General features: G+C 51.7%; 1 long non-coding RNA gene across 1 annotated transcript in view; it reads right to left on the bottom strand.

Moving 5' to 3' along the window:
- Positions 1-12,321: 12,321 nt before the first annotated feature.
- LOC134932652 (uncharacterized) overlaps positions 12,322-25,302 on the bottom strand; it is a 47,612-nt gene continuing 34,631 nt past the window's right edge. Inside the window, exons 3-4 of the long non-coding RNA XR_010179439.1 lie at positions 13,472-14,157; positions 12,322-12,512 (exon numbers count right to left, since the gene is read on the bottom strand). This is a non-coding gene — a long non-coding RNA (uncharacterized LOC134932652). The remainder of the gene's footprint in view (positions 12,513-13,471; positions 14,158-25,302) is intronic.

Here is a 25,302-nt window from a genome sequence, read left to right as displayed (position 1 = left end):
TTGCCCTGAGTGGTGTAGAGGTACGCTCTCCTTTGTGCATTTTGTTATATAACTCCAGAAAAATAATAGAGAACAAAAATGTGGAGGATAAAATAGGGAAAGATCAAGAACCACTCCCTCCTACTACTGCTGCTGCTGCTGCTGCTGCTATTGTTGCTGCTGGGAGTTGGTCATCATCCCAGAGGGGAAGTCGGAAGACAACTTGTGCTACTTCAACTAAGCAAATGACTGTCCAACAGTCCTTTGCGAGGAAGATGAAATATGACAGCAGTCATCCTGTTGCAAAGCGGGTTACTGAGGCCTTGACAGCTATTTTGGTGTTAGACGTGCCTCGGTATCTGCCATTAGTGCAGTGGGACTGCAGTGCCAAACCTAGATGGGCCAGGTGTTTGTGCCGCACACTTGATGGTAGGCCAAAGCTCTAGGTCAAGAAAATGTTAGATTCCATGACAGTTCGAGGACAAGTCCATTATCTGGTCAACTGTAGTGTCTATGAGCTCTAGGAGAGGTCATGGGTTCCAGAAAAGTATTAGCATGCAGATAAGATACATCAGATCTTTCCTCAGAAATCTTTGCAATGGAATGGAATGTTAGAAGTTATTTATGGTATAATTGCCAATGCATTGCTTGCTAATGCAACAATTGATGACAATAATGACCTAACCTTAAATTAGTAATTGTAATAGTGTTGGTAATGACAAGTCAGATTCAATGAAGTAATATAATAGGCTAAAGTGGTGATTGATATCTTAATTGAAATGTATATGGAAAATGGAATGAGATCAACAGAGAAAAAGTTCTGTTGTAGTCTCAATTTCTGAAATGAATGTTCTTAAAACACGATATTGTCTCATTTGTATGCACTATGTCACTGACAATGCATGCTCATGCGTGCCGTCAGTGACATACTCTGTCGGTCCTGCATGCATGTCCGATGGGCAACATTTCCAGCGAAGGCCATGCTGCTGACTGCAACATGGTCCCCGCCCTCCCTCTGGCGTTGCACTTGCCGATGCCGGCCCTGCCACCGGGTCCCACCGATGCCGAGATTGTACTGTCTACACATCGTTAAATGTGTACCCAGTTTAAGGCAAAAATGTCAACATTAAAATCAACAGCAAAAGTCATTAAGGAATAATTCAAAGCTGATGGACTCAACTTAGACAGTTGCCACTTCCATGTTTGTGTCTGGTGTCTCAATTAAGGATGGTTGGTTAATATAACCAAGTTTAAAACTAACAGCAGGAAAATATTATCTCAGCATATGTGGCAGGCCTAACAAGGATGTACTGCCTGCCGCTGTGCAGGTGTCGTCACTTCACCCACCTATGCAACGCCCGCCACAGACGATATCCAGATGCGTCAGGGACTCCGCTCTCCGGGCCTCTCACCAGCGCGAACACCACCTCACCGCGGACGACGGGGGTCTGGAAAGAAAGGGATATACCGGTTGAGACGTACGCCCGACCTCCGACTAGAGTACGGGGCTCGTCAGGGGTAGCCGCGACCTTCACCGGTTGGGCGGAAGGTCATCACTGGCCAATAGGCCTCAGCTACCCAATTCTCACACACTCGCACTCTCGCACGTTGTGTGGTGAGAGGGGGGTCCTCGCGTCCGCGAGCAAACCCTCCCGACCGGTATACAGGGGGGAATGACAGACAGACAGACACAGGGTGATACTCACTTCCAACTTGCGGGTCACCTTGATTGTCGCACCTCTCCGCTCCTGTTGGGGCAAGAAGAACAGCCTCTCTACCTGCAGGCTACACTACGGCTAACAACGATACAGCCAACTACGCCTGCCTAAACAAACTACTTTAAACAACTGAGACTACTGGTTCTATCCCAATCAAACAGAGATCGGACTAATTAATCACGTTCACTACCCGGCAAGTCAGTGGAACAATTCCCCGGCCCAACAGTATATCCCGACTAACCAGTCCTACCTTCCAGATGTTGGGCACTGGCCGCTGCCTTTGGCTCGCAATGAGAGACGGGGTCTGGAGCAGATGGTGGTCCACTCCCGACGGCCGGGGGATGGCGACGTGTGGGACGGGAACGTTACTCCACACTTCCAATCCCCTGGACCATACACCGCGTGGAGCCGGTCGGCTCCTAACACCGGCCACGGATCCCTAGAGAACTGCCGCACAGCACACTTCCAGCCGGAGGGGCGCAGGCCGGAGGCCTGGAGGGAGAGCACAGGCCGGAGGCCTGGAGGAGGGCTCAGGCCTGAGGCCTGGTGGAGGGCTCAGGCCAAAGGCCTGGAGGGAGAGCGCAGGCAGGAGGCCTGGAGGGAGAGCGCAGGCAGGAGGCCTGAGGGGGGAGCGCAGGCCGGAGGCCTGGAGGGATAGCACAGGCCGGAGGCCTGGAGGAGGGCTCAGGCCTGAGGCCTGGTGGAGGGCTCAGGCCAAAGGCCTGGAGGGAGAGCGCAGGCAGGAGGCCTGGAGGGAGAGCGCAGGCAGGAGGCCTGAGGGGGGAGCGCAGGCCGGAGGCCTGGAGGGAGAGCACAGGCCGGAGGCCTGGAGGAGGGCTCAGGCCTGAGGCCTGGAGGAGGGCTCAGGCCTGAGGCCTGGTGGAGGGCTCAGGCCAAAGGCCTGCCTACCGTGGGCACAGGCCGAGGGGCCTGGTTACACCTGCAGGCCTAGCGCCTGTCCCTGGTGGTCTAGTGTGGAGCTAAATATAAGTGGAGGTGGCCCACGGCCGCCTACCTGTCGCGGAGGGAGAGGCTGCAGCGGGGAGCTTCGTTAGCTCTTTTGCTCTCCACACGCTGCAGCACTCTCCGCCGGACTCCCGCCGCTGGTCGCCGTCTTCTGTCTTCCTGTTCGGCTCCGCCGACGTCTTCTCTCGCTCCGCCGATGTCTTCTTCCGCTCCGCCGCCGTCTTCTTCCGCTGCTCTGCCCCTGCCGGACCCGCTGTCTTCCACTGGAGCTCTTCTTCCGTCGCCGTCCGCCGCCCGACTGACTGCTCCCGCTCAGCAGCGCCTCTTATATGGCGCTGGGAGCGGGCGGAGCTATGGCAAGCTCTGATTGGTGGCCAAGGCGCGAGCCCTGATTGGCTCGCGCTTGGCGCGCCGTTTGAAATGCGCCGCTGTGATTGGAGGGGCTTGAATCCTTTCGGATGCAAGCCTCTCCAGACTGGGACCTGCCCGTCGCGCCGCCGCGACGTTGGGGAGAAGGGGGCAATCCCCTTCACATTTCCCCCCCCTTTGTCCTTTGTGGTCCCCACAAAGCAAGAATCCGACCATACAAAGTTCGGATCCGCGTAGCGAGGGCCCGGGACGCCCCTATTTGAACGTAGAGAGCGTCTTGGTAGGGGGGAGGCAACTACATCGGCTGGGGGTTGAGGCTCCGATGCCTCCTCCGGCTGATTCTCCTCGACCGGTGACCACCATTCCTCGTCCGACAGAGAGGGACGGAGCTTCCCAGGCAGGGGCCCCCACCCCGTCCTCCGCTACAGGGGACTCAGCCCCGCTCACCGGATCCAGGAACGGACAAGGTCGCAGTTTACTCCGATGTAACGTGCGCAGGCGTCCCGTCCCATCAGTGGACTCCACTTGATACACTGGCCCACCTGGGGCCAAGCGACGGCGAACAAGGTATGGGGTAACTTCCCACCGTTCTGACAGTTTTCCCCCCGGGCGAACATCTCGCACCAACACTCGCTGGCCCACGGCCAGCGACCCAGGCTCGTGGGACCTCACAGGTGGATGCTGGTGGTCTGCGATCAGCCTCCCAGCCAACTCGTGTGCCGCCTTCAGCCGTAGGCGATGGTCCTCGACCCATTCGGCAGGGGCGAGGGGCGTTCCCTCCTCAGTCCCGGACAGTTGTAAGTCGTGTGCCTCCCGTCCTGGTCGACCGAACAACAAAAAAAAAGTGGAAAATCCCGTGGTGTGATGAACTCTGTTGTTATAAGTCCAGACCAGTTCCTGAACATGTTCGGGCCATCGCTGCTTCTCAGCTCGCTCCAACACGCGGAGCATCTGCAGCAGAGTCCGGTTAAATCTCTCGCAGGCGCCATTCCCCTGCGGGTGGTAAGGTGTTGTGCGGGACTTTTGAACGCCATAAAGCTGGCAGAGGCGTTCCATCAGCTGCCCCTGGAAACAGGCCACTTGATCCGAATGGATCCGCTCGGGACAACCGTACTGCCGAATGAAATGTTCGACGATCGCTCGTGTTGCTGACTCCGCAGTCTGGTTTCGGGTGGGGACCACTACCGTGAATTTAGTGAAGTGGTCAGTCATTACCAGGGCATACTGGTGTCCACTTACTGACTCCCCGATCAACACGTAGTCGATCATCAGCATTTCCAGCGGCCGACTGGTCCGGATCGTCTGGATGGGCACATGCTGTTCCTGCGGCTTAACTACCGCACACCTCCTGCACTCGCGACATACCTGGTCCACGACCGCTTGCAGCCGGGGGGCGAAATATTGGCGTCTCAACCAATGGTATGTTTTATAGGGTCCCAAATGGGCCCCCTGCTCGTGCGCCTCTTCCACCACTGACCGCACCCGGGCTTCTGGCACGACCACCTGCTCAACAGTACGCATTTCCTGTTCCAAGTAGCATTGTCTCCGCAGGGTACCAGCGCAGACCCGCAATTGGTCCCAACGACGCACCACCTTCCTACAGAACCCGGTCAGCCCATCCTGCTCCCGGCGAGATGGCATATGACCCCTCTGTACCCACTGTCGAATGAGGTCCAAACCTTCGTCGGCCTGCTGTTCCTGTGCCCAGTCCGTCTCCGTGTACCTAAGTAAGGCAGTCTGGGCGTTCTGTCGACACAACTCTCCACCCACGGGCTGTCGCACACGAGTGAGATCCGGCATTTCTTCTCCGCAGTCATCTTCTTCCCCACCAGGTCCGGGGGTTTCCACTGGAAAGCGAGACAGGGCATCCGCGTTGGTATTACTCTTCCCCGATCGATAGCGAATCTTGTAGGAGAACTTGGCCAACCTGGCCACCCACCGTTACTCCAAGGCACCTAACTTGGCGGTCTCCAGGTACGCCAAGGGGTTGTTATCCGTAAAAATATCCACGTGAGCGGCGGCCAAGTACTCCGCAAATTTCTCGGTCACGGCCCACACCACTGCCAGCAATTCCAACTTGAAGGAACTGTAGTTGTCTGGGTTCCTTTCGGTCTCTCGCAGGCTACGACTGCCGTAAGCAATCACCCGCTCCTGCCCATCCTGAACCTGAGCCAAGACCGCGCCCAACCCCTGCAGACTCCCATCCGTGTATAGAACGAAGGGCTTCTCAAAATCTGCGTACCCCAACACCGGAGCTTCCGTGAGACTTTCCTTCAGTCGGTCAAAGGCCAGGTTCTGCGCTTCTCCCCAAGTCTCCAGGGCAGCTTTCTTCGTGGTCGCAATCACTCGAAGCAAGGCATGTAGGGGTTCCGCAATCCGGGCGAAATCCTTGATGAAGCGTCGGTAGAACCCCACCAAACCCAGGAATGCCCGCAATTCCGTGACAGTGGTGGGCACCTTCCATTCCTGGACGGCCGCCACCTTGCTGGGGGTTGGGTACACCCCATCGCGTGACACCACGTGCCCGAGGTACTCCAAACTGGGTTTCAACAGGTGGCACTTCCGGGGCTTGAGCTTCAGGCCGTACTCCTCCAACCGCTGAAGAACCATGTCGAGTCGAGCAAAGTGTTCCTCCAAGGTCGCGGCGAACACGATGATGTCGTCCAAGTAAATCAGCAAAGCCTCAAAATTTAAGTCTCCCAAGCACCTCTCCATCATCCGCTGGAATATGGCGGGCGCATTGTTCAACCCAAACGGCATGCGGCAAAATTCGAACAACCCCATGGGAGTAACGAATGCGGTCTTCTCCCTATCCTGGGGGGCTACCGGCACTTGCCAGTACCCACTGGCCAGGTCCAGGGTCGAAAAGAATTTTGCATTGCCCAGTGCAGCTAGGGACTCCTCGATCCTAGGGAGAGGGTAAGCGTCCCGGACGGTGCAACTATTCAACTTCCGGTAATCCACACAGAACCGGATAGTCCCGTCCTTCTTCCGGACTAAGACAATGGGTGCAGCCCATGGACTTTTGCTCTCCAGGATCACGTGGTTGTCCAGCATCTGACGCAACATGCTCTTTACTTCTTGGTACAACCGGGGCGGTATCGGCCGATACCGCTCCCGAACCGGGGGGGCGTCTCCAGTGCGGATCTCATGCTGCAGGTCCTCCGTATACCCGAAATCCTCCTCATGCCGGGAGAACACCTTCTGACGATTCCAGAGCATCTGGTCCAGCTTGGCTACGTCCCCGGCCGCGCACTCTTCCAGCGACACGTCCATCTGCGTATTGATAATTGTACCGTTCCACTCAGGGCAGGCCCCCTCCTGCTCCTCCACTTGAACAGACAATGCCCATGCCTCGGAAGCCTCCGGCTGTAGGGAGAGTTTTCGCATACCCTGAATGCTATCCTCGTGAATCGCCACCACCTGAGCAATGACTGTCCCCGCCGGGACTCGGCAAAGCTGATCGGTGAGATTACAAAGGCGGACGGAGACCTTCCCCCCGGTCACCACCGACACGGTACGTGCCACCATCACTCCAGACCCTACCCTCAGCACATCAGTGGGCTCTACCATCACCTCCATGCCATTTAGGCTCTGATGAGTCCGTACTTCCAGAGGGATCAGGACCTCTTGGCGAGGTGGCAACTCCAGGCGCTGGTGGTGACCGACCTTCAAAAGACCCAGGTGCTCATCGATAGCCCCTAGGGCCCTGGTCCCCCGTCGCCCCACTTGTTGGAGAGCCTGCTGGACAGGGCGCCGGACTCCCAGATTCTTCCAATATTGCGGCCCATTTTCCTGGAACAAGAGCTGGTCGAGATGTCGGAGTACGTTCATCCCGAGGATCACCGGGCCATGGCTCAGCCCCGGGCTGCTGACTACCAGCAGCCCCTTCCTACCCAGCTCTCGGCCACAAACTACCATTTCCATCCACACCACCCCCACCACGGGGATGGGTAGGTTATTAGCTGCCGTGAGGGTAATGAAGCTCTCGGACACCTCACTTTTGAGATGGGCGTAGTGCTCAAGGAAACAGGCCTCGAAAATGGTGGATTCTTGAGAGCCGGTATCCAACAGGCATGACTGGTCTTTCCCACTGAGGCGGCTGACTACTACGGGACACTCTCCTACCAATTCAGCCTGTTCGTTAATGGCTGACTTCCCCTCATCGCTCTCCCCCTCGGGTGGTCCCGTTACCGCGAGGGAGGTCAGTTTAACTGCGCCTCCGGAATTGCTTCGGTACAGGTTCGTGCAATATGCCCGTACCGATGGCAGCGGTAGCAACGAGGGCCCCGGCCCTCTCCCGGATGGCTGTCGGGCCCCGTGCTTCGTCCACGGGGCCGCCTGGTGTCCCGCTCACGGGACTCCGTGCCCCGCTGGTCACGCCGGTACACCTCCTCCCTCAGCTGGGAGACCTCTTCCCTCATCTCCTTGGTCACCCGGAGAAAGATCTCTTTCAGGTCTTGCACACAGGTCTCTAATGGGTTGGTCTCCCTGCTAGCCACGGGCGCGGAGATCGGCTGCACCCATTGGGGAAATACAGCGTGTGGTCCGTAATTGGCATTGCGGTCCCTGGCCACGGCGTCGATTTCCACCTGATGGAAGGTCAGGGTGTCATCCTGGGATATCTTATCCAGCATCACCTGCCTCAGGGGCACGTTCCTGAGTCCCATGGCTAACTGATCTCGCAATATCTGACTAGTGTTGGTGAGTGCCCCAAACCCATCGGGGTCTTTCCGACGTACTTCTCCCATCATCTCCTGGAGTGCGTTGGCATACTGGGGAATGGACTCGTCCTCCCTCTGGAACCGGCCAAACAGACGCTGCCGGAGGGTCCCCGCCGAGGAGGTGTCCCCATAGATATCCCCCAAGATACTATAGATCTCCTCCAGTTCCTCGCGTTCATCGTCGGGTCATAAAAGAATCGTCCGACGAGCCTCGCCTTCCAAAGAATTCAGGGCGAGGGGCACCTGCAGGTCGTCGGGCACCCGATAGATGAGGAACGTCGCCTCTAGTCGGGCCTTCCAGTCCTCTAAGGTCATATTACGACCGTCGTAACGGGGTAGGTGGGCGAGGGCTGGTCCGACGTTGAGTCGACGCGATGACCTTCGTCGCTCGTCGTCCGTTCCCCTCTGTACCACATCAGTGGAGCTGGCAGTCGAGCCTCTCCGAGTGAGTTGTTTCGGCGCATCTGTCCATGGCTTCTCGGCTGCGGGTAGTGACCGATCTTCGTCCATCCTGCCGACTACGCCAAATGTGGCAGGCCTAACAAGATGTACTGCCTGCCGCTGTGCAGGTGTCGTCACTTCACCCACCTGTGCAACGCCCGCCACAGACGATATCCAGATGCGTCAGGGACTCCGCTCTCCGGGCCTCTCACCAGCGCGAACACCACCTCACCGCGGACGACGGGGGTCTGGAAAGAAAGGGATATACCGGTTGAGACGTACGCCCGACCTCCGCCTAGAGTACGGGGCTCGTCAGGGGTAGCCGCGACCTTCACCGGTTGGGCAGAAGGTCATCACTGGCCAATAGGCCTCAGCTACCCAATTCTCACACACTCGCACTCTCGCACGTTGTGTGGTGAGAGGGGGGTCCTCGCGTCCGCGAGCAAACCCTCCCGACCGGTATACAGGGGGGAATGACAGACAGACAGACACAGGGTGATACTCACTTCCAACTTGCGGGTCACCTTGATTGTCGCACCTCTCCGCTCCTGTTGGGGCAAGAAGAACAGCCTCTCTACCTGCAGGCTACACTACGGCTAACAACGATACAGCCAACTACGCCTGCCTAAACAAACTACTTTAAACAACTGAGACTACTGGTTCTATCCCAATCAAACAGAGATCGGACTAATTAATCACGTTCACTACCCGGCAAGTCAGTGGAACAATTCCCCGGCCCAACAGTATACCCCGACTAACCAGTCCTACCTTCCAGATGTTGGGCACTGGCCGCTGCCTTTGGCTCGCAATGAGGGACGGGGTCTGGAGCAGATGGTGGTCCACTCCCGACGGCCGGGGGATGGCGACGTGTGGGACGGGAACGTTACTCCACACTTCCAATCCCCTGGACCATACACCGCGTGGAGCCGGTCGGCTCATAACACCGGCCACGGATCCCTAGAGAACTGCCGCACAGCACACTTCCAGCCGGAGGGGCGCAGGCCGGAGGCCTGGAGGGAGAGCACAGGCCGGAGGCCTGGAGGAGGGCTCAGGCCTGAGGCCTGGTGGAGGGCTCAGGCCAAAGGCCTGGAGGGAGAGCGCAGGCAGGAGGCCTGGAGGGAGAGCGCAGGCAGGAGGCCTGAGGGGGGAGCGCAGGCCGGAGGCCTGGAGGGAGAGCACAGGCCGGAGGCCTGGAGGAGGGCTCAGGCCTGAGGCCTGGTGGAGGGCTCAGGCCAAAGGCCTGGAGGGAGAGCGCAGGCAGGAGGCCTGGAGGGAGAGCGCAGGCAGGAGGCCTGAGGGGGGAGCGCAGGCCGGAGGCCTGGAGGGAGAGCACAGGCCGAAGGCCTGGAGGAGGGCTCAGGCCTGAGGCCTGGTGGAGGGCTCATGCCAAAGGCCTGCCTACCGTGGGCACAGGCCGAGGGGCCTGGTTACACCTGCAGGCCTAGCGCCTGTCCCTGGTGGTCTAGTGTGGAGCTAAATATAAGTGGAGGTGGCCCAGGGCCGCCTACCTGTCGCGGAGGGAGAGGCTGCAGCGGGGAGCTTCGTTAGCTCTTTTGCTCTCCACACGCTGCAGCATTCTCCGCCGGACTCCCGCCGCTGGTCGCCGTCTTCTGTCTTCCTGTTCGGCTCCGCCGACGTCTTCTCTCGCTCCGCCGATGTCTTCTTCCGCTCCGCCGCAGTCTTCTTCCGCTGCTCTGCCGCCGCCGGACCCGCTGTCTTCCACTGGAGCTCTTCTTCCGTCGCCGTCCGCCGCCCGACTGACTGCTCCCGCTCCGCAGCGCCTGTTATATGGCGCTGGGAGCGGGCGGAGCTATGACGCGGCGAGCCCCGATTGGCTCGCCGCGGCAAGCTCTGATTGGTGGCCAAGGTGCGAGCCCTGATTGGCTCGCGCTTGGCGCGCCGTTTGAAATGCGCCGCTGTGATTGGAGGGGCTTGAATCCTTTCGGATGCAAGCCCCTCCAGACTGGGACCTGCCCGCCGCGACGTTGGGGAGAAGGGGGCAATCCCCTTCACACATACATTTATATTCCTCTTTCAGCATTGAAGCTTACAGCAGGATTGGCTGGTTGGATTTAAATACTTTAATCCCAAACGCTGACTCCTAATCCCCTTTCTATGGATGATATTGCTGATTAACCACCTGATGGGTGATTCCTCCTAGTAGTACTTGGATGAATAGGTGTAACATTTTTAGAGCCTTTTCTTAATTAGTTTATATTGTCAGTGAGCTTATAATGGTATGATGGATCAGGCTAACCAGCAATTTTCCCCACCTTGTCATTACCCTTATGGATAACAAACATTCTCCCCAGTTCATAGGTGTGCACAGGCTCATGACAATGGGTGCAACCCCCCTTATAAACATAGGCTAACCAACTGTCAGATTCAGACCTTGATTTGGGCTCTGGTATGGGACCACTGAACAGGAATGAGAACAGATAAAGTACTTGGCTGAACTACTGGTATACTGCCCTGCAGGGCCGGATCTACAACCTGTGGTGCCCAGTGTGAAACTTTCCACTTGCCCCCCCCCCCCCCCACCATGACGTCTCTCCCACAGCAGCGCTGCACGGACACTAGAGGTCAATAATGACCTCTAGTGTTTGAAAGGTGCTCTGGACGCCCATCCAGCTCACGGCGCTTGCTGCAGCCGGGGAGCAGGGTGCATGTAGGCGGAGGGCGCCTGCGAGGTGACTGCGGCTGTGCCCCCAGGCCACAGAGCCCCGGGCGCAGGCACTACTTGCCCGCACCAAGAACTGCTCCTGCTGCCCTGCTATGCTAGCATCATTGGCTGATGCCTTGAACACAGACATAGGCATTTCTATAATGGTTGCAGTGCGTGCGGTCTACATGGGCCCCTAGGTCCAGGGGGGCCACACTGCACCCATATAGTATACTTTCCTCTCTGGAGTCCTGGGCACAAATCACTTGGAAAATGGCCACCGTGCCCATTTCCGAGTGATTTGTGCATGCGCGCTGGAGACATGTTCCTGGAGACCTGCGCAGCCATTTTTTAGATCTGAACGGCTGATCGTGATGTCAAGCAGTCACCACGAAAATTCTCCAAGCGCACCCCCATTCAGCCTGCCATGCCCCCCCAAGCTGCATCACTGCCCCGTGAACGCCCGCCGCTGTCAATCATCTTGCGGCAGCAAGGAGAAGAATGTATGCAGCTGCGTACTACTACAGACGCGTGGCTGCGTCCATCTCTGAATCAACCTCCATGTTCTGCCTAAGAACCCACCAACCCATAGAGTGCATTTCTGCTCTACAACTCTGTTAACTGTCAGATAGTGCTTTTGAGGGAAAAGGAAAGGGAGAGAGGCCTGATCAATGGTACAAAACCCCATAATATTAATTAAGAAAATGGTGAATGGACTCCATGGCTATAGTATATCAGCATAAATGCATCCAATTAGATCATGAAGGTGCTCCCATAAGAATATAGGGGGTGATTCCGAGTTGTTCGCAAGTTTCTTCGGTCGCACAACATATTCGCATTTTTGCGAACACGTTGCACAATAGCGAATAACCGCCCCCAAAGTATTTGTGCTATTTGGTACGCAGTATTACACAAAGTAGGCGTATGCCAAATGACACCGCACTAATGCGTACCCATCGCAATTTCACAAATCTCATCGTAAAAATCCTAACTCCTCGTAAATTTACACATTCCTCTTAAAAATGCTCACGCTTTTGCGGAAAAACGCATAGCAATGGCTTTTTTTTTCAAAGTTATATTACACCTTTCAATTCAAACTCAACAAGCCTTCCTCAATTACGAATCTAATTAGTGTAATGAATGATTGTGGTCATGACCAATTAAGTCTTCAAAGAATACCTACAGAACACTTTGTAGGCATAATTGGCCATTACCATGTTTGTTTTTAAATAAGTGAAATAGATGTTAAATAGCATATTTTAGTGTGGAGGTGTAGTGTGTGAATATATGTGTGTTTACATGTTTTTCTAAACAATAAGCTACTACAGTAACTGACATAATTTGTTTGTTTTTAAATAATAAGATTAATAATCGTAAATTTGATGTGTGTTTTTTGTAAGGTAACCAATTTCTGCTAGGCAATATGCTGTTCATTTTTTGCATTCAAAAACACAACAACCGCTTAACTGTAAAAAAAATTTTTTATTTTTTTAACAATATTTTTTTTTGGTTTAGTGTAACATATTATTAAAAAAAAAAGACAAATTTAACAAAATTTTTGCAGCCATTTCACATCAGCCATCATGGCCTGCAAATGGGCATTTAAGCTGGCAAGGATGCCAGGCAGGCTTGTGGGATCTCCAACTGCACCATCTGAAATGCAGAGCAAAAATAAAAATAAAAAATTTACTCACATTACCTATTACACAAGCAAGCCACAAAGGAACAACATCATGGATGTTTGAATGTTAAAACAGTACCATACCAACACACAAGCATGCTCAGCAATGTTGGTTATTGTTAATTAAAAAAATTAAAAAGTGTACCACACCATGATGTACATTTACTAAGATGGGAGTTCTATTTAAGATGGGACGTTGCCCATAGCAACCAATCAGATTACACATATCTTCTAGAAGGTGCTAAATAAATGAGAAGTTGAATCTGATTGGTTGCTATGGGCAACATCCCATCTGGAATAAAACTCCCATTTTAGTAAATGTAACCCCATGCTGGGATTAATTCACATCTGGAGTGAAGCAGACTTGTATTTTTTGGTGTTTGCCCTGCATCATCACACTGCATATCAACATCTTCAGAAGGACAACATATCCTAGCATGCCCACACTCCCTGAAAGCCTGCCTTACTACATAAGGTGAAACATGTTTTATTTAACTAAAAAAAATCCTTTTTTGAGTGTAACTTTCACAACACAAATCATTGTGTCCTTAGCCTGGCTAACAAAGTGAAGCATGCGAGTTTAATGTGCAAATATTAGGAATACCCAGGCACAAGTGTAAAAGACCAACAACATACTAAACTCCACTCAGGTCTAACTGTTTCACTGACAACCTAGCACATATAAACCCTGTTGTCCTGGCAACCCTGTCGACCTAATGAGTGTCGACCTAGAGTGGACACCCTAAACATTGCAGACATAGACACTGTACATCTAATGATACTCACACAAATGTAAATGCAACATCCATACCATGATGAAGAAAACAAACATTTTTCCTTGGGCCAAGATTGGCCACAGTACAACACTGCATGTATTGGAATTTGAAGTTAAAGTAGGTAACAAATACATTTTAAATGTGTTAACACTTACTCTCATCAGCCACATGCGCAGCACCCTCAACAGCCTCAGGGGCTTCTGCTGCCCATTCACTGGGTGGGGAAGGAGGCTGGATGGGGGAAGGAGGCTGGATGGGGAAGGAGGAGGGATTTGGGAAGGAGGATGGAATGGGGAGTTGTTTACAGAGGGTGGGTCTGATTGAGAGGGGGAGGGGGGCAGAGAGGGTGTTTGGGCCACAGAGTGGGAGGGGGCCAGAGAGGGGGAATGGGAAAGAGAGGGGGAGGTGGGCGGAGTGGTGGTTTGGCCTACAGAGGGGGAGGGGGACAGAGAGGGGTATTGGTAAAGAGAGGGGGAGGGGGACAGAGAGGGGTATTGGTAAAGAGAGGGGGAGGGGGGCTGAGAAGGGGATTGGGAAGGAGAGGGGGATTGGGCCACAGAAGGGGAGGGGGGCTGAGAAGGGGATTGGGAAGGAGAGGGGGATTGGGCCACAGAAGGGGAGGGGGGCTGAGAAGGGGATTGGGAAGGAGAAGGGGATTGGGCCACAGAAGGGGAAGGGGGCTGAGAAGGGGATTGGGAAGGAGAGGGGGATTGGGCCACAGAAGGGGAGGGGGGCTGAGAAGGGGATTGGGAAAGAGAGGGGGATTGGGCCACAGAAGGGGAGGGGGGCTGAGAAGGGGATTGGGAAGGGCTTGCTGCAGCAGCTTGCCGTTGTGTTCGCCCTAGAATGACATAGGTAATATTTAGGTTGTTGGTTTACAAATTATAACAACAGTATTTTTCAATTACACTGTTCTGTCCCATGTTAAAGACACGGGTAAAATTGATAAATTATGATTTTTTTTAAAAACTGGTGATGTTGCCCATAGCAACCCATCAGATTCTACGTAACATTTATCAGGCTGCTTCTAGAAGATAATATATTTAATCTGATTGGTTGCTATAGGCAACATCACCAGTTCTAAAAAGCTCCCACCTTAGTAAATTTACCCCACAGAGCAAGTTATTAGGGTTCAGTTGACAGCCTGTGTAGCAACTCAGTACAACAACATTCAGTTTTTCAGAAGCACTTTGCTACACAGTCAGTACTGCTTGGCCTAACCACACACACTGTGTCATGTCTGTTCTACAATAGTTCATTGTCAGTGTGTTAATTTTCACAATGTATAAGTTAGTGAAAATATGCAAGTTTTGCATTACAAATTTCTGCTAATAATCTCAGTGTTATTTAATGTAATATGACACTTACTGCGCCTACGTCTAGTTCGGATTTGTTGGCGGAGCTCCGCCAACAGGTCCGGTGTGCGATGGCGGAGGTCGCTCCAGCGCATTTCGAGCTGGATTATGGAGCGTGTGATCCGGGTGCGGCTGCGGAGTATACGGCGGACCTCCGCGTAGGCCTCACGCTTTATCCTACTGGGGATAAAGGGGGCTGCACGGCCAACGCAGCGGTCCATCACCGCGACCAACACGCGCAGCTCACGGTGGCTAAATGCTGCTTGGTGCCAATGGCGTTTTCCATATATGGGCTTATATTTATAGTGTGTGGTGGCATGTGATTGGTTTCAAATTTATGGTGTCATCTAATAAACCTTATTTATGTGTGCATTGCTGTGAAGGACAGTGGGTACAGTTCGCAATAGCGGAAATTCGCAGCCCCGGAAAAACAAAAAACACAATACATACATTCACAATTACACTCACACACTCACATACACACACACTTATAGAAAAGTAATTGGTACAAACTCACCACATTTGACAATAACAATCAGCTGCACAAAGTCACCAAGTTTATGACAGTTAAGGTGCATACACACGGAGCGATATAACTGAGCGATTTTGACTATATAGTCAAAATCGCTCAGAAAGTTAGTGCAGATCGCTCCGTGTGTATACAGGCAGCGATAGCGATGCGCGTCCCCGCTAAGTCGCTATCGCTGGGAAAAATAGTCAGTGCCGGCAAGTCAATTTTGGCTATGTCGCTGGTAAAGTTAGTTAAAATCGCTAGAGGCCAGCGATTTTTCCCAGCGATAGCGATGTTGCAGGCGGCGGTGGTGCGGGCGGCGGCGGGTTGTGGCGGCGGTGCGGGCGGCGGCGGGTATCGGCGGCGGTGCGGGCGGCGGCGGGTGGCGGTGTGGGCGGCGGCGGTGCGGGCGGCGGCGGGTTGCGGCAGCGGTGCGGGCGGCGGAAATTTACCTTTCTCTTGCAGAGTTTGGCAGCGGAGCGGTACCAGTTTCAAAAATGGCGCCTCAGCGTCATTTTTGAAATTCAAGATGGCCGCCGCGAGCCAATCACGGCTCGCCGCGTCATCGCCCCGCCCCCTCCCGCTGACTTATATAGGTCAGCGCGAGGCAGCGGCTGTCAGTCCGACGGCGGAGGAGGAGCGGAGAAGAGCTCCTGAAGACGCCGTGGAAGTCCTGGATGGGCGGCGGCTATGCAAAAGAGCTTAGCAGCCGCCGCCCACCAGGTGAAGACGCCGGAGCAAGACCCCAGAAGCCCTGGGGAGGTGGCGCCCCCCAGGTGAAGACGCCGGAAGCCCTGGGAAGGCGGCGGCCATGCAAAAGAGCTTAAAGGCCGCCGCCCCCAGGTGAAGACCCAGTTTAATAAAGGATTTTTAAAAGAATGTGTTGTGTTTTTTTTTTAATATTTTCTTTACAGGTGGACTACAGGTGCCAGCGGGCCCTTTATGTCCGGGCATGCTGGCACTTGTGGTTCTCCAAGTGCCAGCATGCTGGGGCAGGCTTGCTGGGACCTATAGGCCTCCTGTAAAGAACAATATTACTATTGAAAGGCTATCAGCCTCCCATCCACCGGCCCACGGATGGGGGGGACAGCCTCGGGCTTCACCCCTGGCCCTTGGGTGGCTGGAGGGGGGGACCCCTTGATTTAAGGGGTCCTCACTCCAGTGTACCCCGGCCAGGGGTGACTAGTTGGGGGGGTAATGGCACGGCCGCAGGGACCAATATAAAAGTGTCCCCCGGCTGTGGCATTATCTCCCTGGCTAGTGGAGCCCGGTGCTGGTTTTAAAAATACGGGGGACCCCTATGTCTTTTGTCCCCCGTATTTTTTAAACCAGGACCGGACGCAGAGCCCGGTGCTGGTTGTCTAAATATGGGGGAACCCTACTCATTTTTTCCTCTGTATTTTAACAACCAGGACTGGCTCAAAGAGCCCGAGGCTGGTTTTGCATAGGAGGGGGGACCCCACGCAAATTTTTTTTTTTAACTTTTAGCTATTTAAATACCAGCCACCCTGTAAATTCATCCTATATATGACACTCATCCCCTTATTTAAATGAGATAGTCAAAATCTCCCATAGCCAAAATCTCTTGCATAGTTAGACAAAATCTCTGGTAAAGTTAGTCAAAATCTCCTACTGCCAGTTCAAGGGAAAAGTTAGTCAAAATCTCTCATAGCCAAAATCTCTCCGTGTGTATGCACCTTTAGTATCATATGTTGTGTAATGTGTAATGTAAACAGATGTACAAGCCAAAACAAAAAAAAACAAACAAAAACAAACAAACAGTTTTTAAACCATAAATAAGCACTACGCAACACAACATTAAAACATTTGCTAACAAACAAACGCACATTTGTCTGCAATATACTGAAACAAAAACTCACTCTGCAAAGTTTGCCCAAACACGACCACCTTATCTGAAAAAACACAAACCTCCATCTGCCATCATACACCCACTCACACAGGCTGCAATCCAGACTCTTAAATAGGCTGTACAATTACTGGAAGAATTAGCATAATTGACACCTGTATGAATTACCGCACTGGACACGCACCTATAAATAGCTACACACCTGTGCGAACACACATGCCACTAGCAACATGGCTACTCGTGAGCATTTGGCAGCAGAGATGGACCGCGTGCAACAGCAGATGTCCGCTTTGACACATAGGCTCCTAGCGTTAAGGAGGCAGATGATGGAATCCGCAGGTGCGGATTCTGAAGTAGCGGCACCCAGTACTAGAGATATTCCATCTTCTGTTACCCAGCAGTTAGGAGTGGATACCCTGCCAGACATACATACTGGGGGAACTGAGGGAGATTCTGCAATACCCTCACAAACACAAACTACACAAGCAGCTAGTGAAGAGGAAGATGGTGAGGAGGGACAGGACGAAAGCTCACAGGCTACTTCTAAGGGAAAAAAAAGGCAGCCCACCTTCACTAAGAGGGAGTTACGTGTTTTGGTCACACAGGCCATGGCAAAAATACATCGAGGACCAAAAAACATGGGTGCCGCAACCAAAGATAGAATCTGGAGGGACATCACTGATTCTGTTAATGAAGTCGGCTCAATAGTCTGAACATCACAGGAAGTTCGAAGACGGTAAGTGTATATTGCCAGTCCATTTTCTGTGCCAAGTATTCTTAAAAAGTTAGTTAGATGTGATGTTGCCTATAGCAACCAAATGCATAACATGTGTGCTATATATTAAAGCAGGTATTCATAATTTTTCTCTACCTTGCCCCTATTTTTCCCCACATATGTAGTTGGGCCGATTTCAAATCCTGCCTGAAGGGCAAGAGGTCAGCGGAGTGGAATGCCTCGAGGGCAACAGGGGGAGGTCCAGCTGCCACTGTGGAGTACACAGAACTTGAGGAGATGGCGATGGACTGTGTCAGTTATGAGGAGGGGGTAGGGGTGTCTCATATGGACACGGACCTGCCTGAAATACTGACGGCACATGACTTGCCAGGTAAGTTTACACACATATTCCTAAACAACTAATTAAGTGGATCCAAAAGTCTCATGTTTAATTGTAAAACTATTTTTCCACTCATTCTTCTATTTCCTTTGAACATAACACAGCACAGGTGGATGATCAGCTAGAGTCAGAGGAGGGTTATGTGGCTGAGGCTGAGGTGGAGGGACCTAGTGTCTCTGGCACTGTGGGACCACAAATCCCACCCATCCAGATTCCAACTGGACCCCCCTACCAACCCTCTGCTATCCCGGACATCCTGTCTCAAATAGCAAGGAATGGTGAGAGCCTGAATGCTTTTCAAGACAGGATGATCCGGGAGGTTATCCAGATACCTGTCCGGCTCACTGAGCACAGAACCAGTGTGGAGCAAGGTGTAGCTCAACTCTGCCAAGGTCTGGCAGAGATCAGGCAGGGCCAAGAGCAACTCGCCTCCTCCTTCAAAAACGTTGCAAAATCCATCTTGCAAGGGCTCCAGGACATCGCTGTCTTCCTTGCCCACAGTGGCAGAGAGCCAGCCACATCTGCTCCCTCCCCTCCCTCTGCCCAGGAAGAACATCCCACTGGGCAGGGCCCTCGAAGGTCGCTTCGCAGACCGAGCCATGAAGAACTTCATCAGGCGGGAAAAAAGAAGAGAAAGTGATGTCTCTCCAGATGTGCAGCACCCATGTTTTTCATGTTGCCTCAATGTATTTTTTGTGTTGGCTTGTGTGGCCAGAATGGAGAACTCCCTCAAAGTGAATGGATCTTTTTCTGTTTCTGTATATTGTAGCCTGTGAGTTTTTTTCCAAGCCAACAGAGCCATCTTCCTCTTCCTAGCGTGCTGTGTATTGTTGTGTTTGTGTGTTGGTTCCAGAATCTAACTCAGTTCCCCAAAAAATTATGTCTGGCTGGGTATTCATAACATATAATTTTTTTTCTTTAAATTTCAAATTTTGACAGAAGATGTTGTTTCCCTAGTACTGGGTTCTGCTATGTGATTTGTGTCAGTGGCATCTGCTTGCTGCTATGTCCATCTTTGTCTATGATGCTCACCTGTAGCCATGTTGTTTTGCCCAATGAATATATTTTTTGAGTAAAAAAATATTGAAATTATTTTTGTTTGTGTACTTTATTAAAGTTAATGCATTATGTACAACTTAGCCCAGTAAAGTTTAGCATGGCATATAGACATTTGTGGAACAAGGGAACAATACGAATATTCATACAAACATTGCATCTTTCAAAATGCAACAGGTATGCCTTGCACAACACTTAACTGGCCATATAAAAATAGTATTTACAAATAGGTTCTTGGGTTACTAGGGGCAACATGACATAATATCAAGCATTGACAGATATTCGCTACAAAGTTAAACATTTATAAAAAAAAAACAACAACAAAAAAAGTGTAGCCTGCATTATGTTGCTCATGATATTTGTTATGTACAAAGGAATACTTTTATGTCGTTTAGATTTTGCTGATGTAGTTTTTAAGTTTGGTTATTTCCACTTGTTTGCATTTGGTAGTATTTATGTCAAAATTAAAAATAAGATTTTACTTACCGATAAATCTATTTCTCATAGTCCGTAGTGGATGCTGGGGACTCCGTCAGGACCATGGGGGAATAGCGGCTCCGCAGGAGACAGGGCACAAAAGCAAGCTTTTAGGATCACATGGTGTGTACTGGCTCCTCCCCCTATGACCCTCCTCCAAGCCTCAGTTAGGTACTGTGCCCGGACGAGCGTACACAATAAGGAAGGATCTTGAATCCCGGGTAAGACTCATACCAGCCACACCAATCACACCGTACAACTTGTGATCTGAACCCAGTTAACAGTATGATAACAAAGAAGTAGCCTCTAAAAAAAGATGGCTCACAACAATAATAACCCGATTTTTGTAACAATAACTATGTACAAGTAATGCAGACAATCCGCACTTGGGATGGGCGCCCAGCATCCACTACGGACTATGAGAAATAGATTTATCGGTAAGTAAAATCTTATTTTCTCTAACGTCCTAGTGGATGCTGGGGACTCCGTCAGGACCATGGGGATTATACCAAAGCTCCCAAACGGGCGGGAGAGTGCGGATGACTCTGCAGCACCGAATGAGAGAACTCCAGGTCCTCCTCAGCCAGGGTATCAAATTTGTAGAATTTTACAAACGTGTTCCCCCCTGACCACGTAGCTGCTCGGCAAAGTTGTAAAGCCGAGACCCCTCGGGCAGCCGCCCAAGATGAGCCCACCTTCCTTGTGGAATGGGCATTTTCAGATTTTGGCTGTGGCAGGCCTGCCACAGAATGTGCAAGCTGAATTGTACTACAAATCCAACGAGCAATAGTCTGCTTAGAAGCAGGAGCACCCAGCTTTTTGGGTGCATACAATATAAACAGCAAGTCAGACTTTCTGACTCCAGCCGTCCAGGAATTATATATATATATATATTTTCAGGGCCCTGACAACGTCTAGCAACTTGGAGTCCTCCAAGTCCCTAGTAGCCGCAGGCACCACAATAGGTTGTTTCAGGTGAAACGCTGACACCACCTTAGGAAGAAACTGGGGACGAGTCCGCAGTTCTGCCCTGTCCGAATGGAAAATCAAATATGGGCTTTTGTAAGACAAAGCCGCCAATTCTAACACTCGCCTGGCCGAGGCCAGGGCCAACAGCATGGTCACTTTCCATGTGAGATATTTCAAATCCACAGATTTGAGCGGTTCAAACCAATATGATTTGAGGAATCCCAACACTACGTTGAGATCCCACGGTGCCACTGGAGGCACAAAAGGGGCTGTATATGCAATACTCCCTTGACAAATGTCTGGACTTCAGGAACTGAAGCCAATTCTTTCTGGAAGAAAATCTACAAGGCCGAAACTTGAACCTTAATGGACCCCAATTTGAGGCTCATAGACACTCCTGTTTGCAGGAAGTGCAGAAATCGACCTAGTTGAAATTTCTTCGTGGGGCCTTCCTGGCCTCACCCACGCAACATATTTTCACCACATGTGGTGATAACGTTGTGCGGTCACCTCCTTCCTGGCTTTGACCAGGGTAGGTATGACCTCTTCCGGAATGCCTTTTCCCTTAGGATCCGGCGTTCAACCGCCATGCCGTCAAACGCAGCCGCGGTAAGTCTTGGAACAGACATGGTACTTGCTGAAGCAAGTCCCTTCTTAGCTCCCGAGGCCATTAGTCCTCTGTGAGCATCTCTTGAAATTCCGGGTACCAAGTCCCTCTTGGCCAATCCGGAGCCACGAGTATAGTTCTTACTCCTCTACGTCTTATAATTCTCAATACCTTGGTTATGAGAAGCAGAGGAGGGAACACATACACCGACTGTTACACCCGCGGTGTTACCAGGACATCCACAGCTATCGCCTGAAGGTCTCGTGACCTGGCGCAATACCTGTCCCGTTTTTTGTTCGGGCGGGATGCCATCATGTCCACCTTTGGTCTTTCCCAACGGTTCACAATCATGCGGAAAACTTCCCGATGAAGTTCCCACTCTCCCGGGTGGAGGTCGTGCCTGCTGAGGAAGTCTGCTTCCCAGTCGTCCACTCCCGGAATGAACACTGCTGACAGTGCTATCACATGATTTTCCGCCTAGCGAAAAATCCTTGCAGTTTTGCCACTGCCCTCCTGCTTCTTGTGCCGCCCTTTCTGTTTACGTGGGCGACTGCCGTGATGTTATCCCACTGGATCAATACCGGCTGACCTTGAAGCAGAGGTCTTGCTAAGTTTAGAGCATTATAAATTTGCTCTTAGCTCCAGTATATTTATGTGGAGAGAATTCTCCAGACTTGATCACACTCCCTGGAAATTTTTTCCCTGTGTGACTGCTCTCCAGCCTCTCAGGCTGGCCTCCGTGGTCACCAGCACCCAATCCTGAATGCCGAATCTGCGGCCCTCTAGAAGATGAGCACTCTGTAATCACCACAGGAGAGACACCCTTGTCCTTGGATATAGGGTTATCCGCTGATGCATCTGAAGATGCGATCCGGACCATTTGTCCAGCAGATCCCACTGAAGAGTTCTTGCGTGAAATCTGCCGAATGGAATCGCTTCGTAATAAGCCACCATTTTTACCAGGACTCTTGTGCAATGATGCACTGACACTTTTCCTGGTTTTAGGAGGATCCCGATTAGCTCGGATAACTCCCTGGCTTTCTCCTCTGGGAGAAACACCTTTTTCTGGACTGTGTCCAGAATCATCCCTAGGACCAGCAGACGTGTCGTCGGAACAACTGCGGTTTTGGAATATTTAGAATCCACCCGTGTTGTCGTAGAACTACTTGAGATAGTGCTACTCCGACCTCCAACTGTTCTCTTGACCTTGTTCTTATCAGGAAGTCGTCCATTTTCTTTGAAGACTAATCCTCATTTCGGTCATTACCTTGGTAAGGACCCGGGGTGCCTTGGACAATCCAACGGCATCGTCTGAAACTGATAGTGACAGTTCTGTACCACGAACCTGAGGTACCCTCGGTGAGAAAGGCAAATTTTTGGGACATGGAGGTAAGCATCCCTGATGTCCCGGGACACCATATAGTCCCCTTCTTCCCGGTTCGCTATCACTGCTCTGAGTGACTCCATCTGGATTTGAACTTTTGTAAGTGTTCAAATATTTCAGATTTAGAATAGGTCTCACCTAGCCTTCTGGCTTCAGTACCACCATATAGTGTGGAATAATACCCCTTTCCTTGTTGTAGGAGGGGTACTTTGATTATCACCTGCTGGGAATACAGCTTGTGAATTGTTTTCAATACTGCCTCCCTGTCGGAGGGAGACATTGGTACAGCAGACTACAGGAACCTGCGAGGGGGAAACGTCTCGACATTCCAATCTGTACCCCTTGGATACTACTTGTAGGATCCAGGGGTCCTGTACGGTCCCAGCGTCATGCTGAGAACTTGGTAGAAGCGTTGGAGGGCTTCTGTTCCTGGGAATGGGCTGCCTGCTGCAGTCTTCTTCCCTTTCCTCTATCCCTGGGCAGATATGACTCTTATAGGGACGAAAGGACTGAGGCTGAAAAGACGGTGTCTTTTTCTGCAGAGATGTGACTTAGGGTAAAAAACGGTGGATTTTCCAGCAGTTGCCGTGACCACCAGGTCCCACGGACCGACCCCAAATAACTCCTCCCCTTTATACGGCAATACATCTTTGTGCCGTTTGGAATCTGCATCACCTGACCACTGTCGTGTCCATAAACCTCTTCTTGCAGATATGGACATCGCATTTACTCTTGATGCCAGAGTGCAAATATCCCTCTCGCATATATAGAAATGCATCCTTTAAATGCTCTATAGTCAATAAAATACTGTCCCTGTCAAGGGTATCAATATTTTTAGTCAGGGAATCCGACCAAGCCACCTCAGCTCTGCACATCCAGGCTGAGGCGATCGCTGGTCGCAGTATAACACCAGCATGTGTGTGTATACTTTTTAGGATATTTTCCAGCCTCCTATCAGCTGGCTCCTTAAGTACGGCCCTATCTGTAGATGGTACCGCCACTTGTTCTGATAAGCATGTGAGCGCCTTATCCACCCTAAGGGGTGTTTCCCAACGCGCCCTAACTTCTGGCGGGAAAGGGTATACCGCCAATAATTTTCTATCGGGGGAAACCCACGCATCATCACACACTTCATTTAATTTATCTGATTCAGGAAAAACTACAGGTAGTTTTTTCACATCCCACATAATACCCTTTTTTGTGGTACTTGTAGTATCAGAAATATGTAACACCTCCTTCATTGCCCTTAACGTGTGGCCCTAAAGGAAAATACGTTTGTTTCTTCACCGTCGACACTGAAATCAGTGTCCGTGTCTGGGTCTGTGTCGACCGACTGAGGTAAATGGGCGTTTTACAGCCCCTGACAGTGTTTGAGACGCCTGGGCAGGTACTAATTTGTTCGCCGACCGTCTCATGTCGTCAACCGGCTTGCAGGTGTTGACATTATCACGTAATTCCATAAATAAGCCATCCATTCCGGTGTCGACTCCCTAGAGAGTGACATCACCATTACAGGCAATTTGCTCCGCCTCCTCACCAACATTTTCCTCATACATGTCGACACACACGTACCGACATACAGCACACACATAGGGAATGCTCTGATAGAGGACAGGACCCACTAGCCCTTTGGGGAGACAGAGGGAGAGTTTGCCAGCACACACCAAAACGCTATAATTATATAGGGACAACCTTTATATAAGTGTTCCTCCCTTATAGCATTTAATATATATTCATATCGCCAAATCAGTGCCCCCCCTCTCTGTTTTAACCCTGTTTCTGTAGTGCAGTGCAGGGGAGAGCATGGGAGCCTTCCCACCAGCATTTCTGTGAGGGAAAATGGCGCTGTGTGCTGAGGAGAATAGGCCCCGCCCCCTTTTCGGCGGGCTTCTTCTCCGGAGTTTGTGATATCTGGCAGGGGTTAAATACATCCATATAGCCTCAAGGGCTATATGTGATGTATTTTTCGCCATACAGGTATTATACATTGCTGCCCAGGGCGCCCCCCCCCGCGCCCTGCACCCTCCGTGACCGCTGTGTGAAGTGTGCTGACAACAATGGCGCACAGCTGCAGTGCTGTGCGCTACCTGATGAAGACTGAAAGTCTTCTGCCGCCTGGTTCCGGACCTCTTCAATCTTCAGCATCTGCAAGGGGGGTCGGCGGCGCGGCTCCGGGACGAACCCCAGGGCGAGACCTGTGTTCCGACTTCCTCTGGAGCTAATGGTGTCCAGTAGCCTAAGAAGCCAATCCATCCTGCACGCAGGTGAGTTCACTTCTCTCCCCTAAGTCCCTCGATGCAGTGAGCCTGTTGCCAGCAGGACTCACTGAAAATAAAGAACCTAAAAACTTTTTCTAAGCAACTCTTTAAGAGAGCCACCTAGATTGCACCCTGCTCGGACGGGCACAAAAACCTAACTGAGGCTTAGAGGAGGGTCATAGGGGGAGGAGCCAGTACACACCATGTGATCCTAAAAGCTTGCTTTTGTGCCCTGTCTCCTGCGGAGCCGCTATTCCCCCATGGTCCTGACGGAGTCCCCAGCATCCACTAGGACGTTAGAGAAACATGCATTTAACATCAATGTTTATTTAATAACTAAAACAAATCATGCCTTATTTGGCAGCGTGTCAGATTTATAGGTGCTAA

Source organism: Pseudophryne corroboree, chromosome 6 (assembly GCF_028390025.1).
Source record: "Pseudophryne corroboree isolate aPseCor3 chromosome 6, aPseCor3.hap2, whole genome shotgun sequence".
Lineage (NCBI taxonomy): Eukaryota > Metazoa > Chordata > Amphibia > Anura > Myobatrachidae > Pseudophryne > Pseudophryne corroboree.
This window is presented reverse-complemented; position numbering and strand designations above follow the sequence as displayed.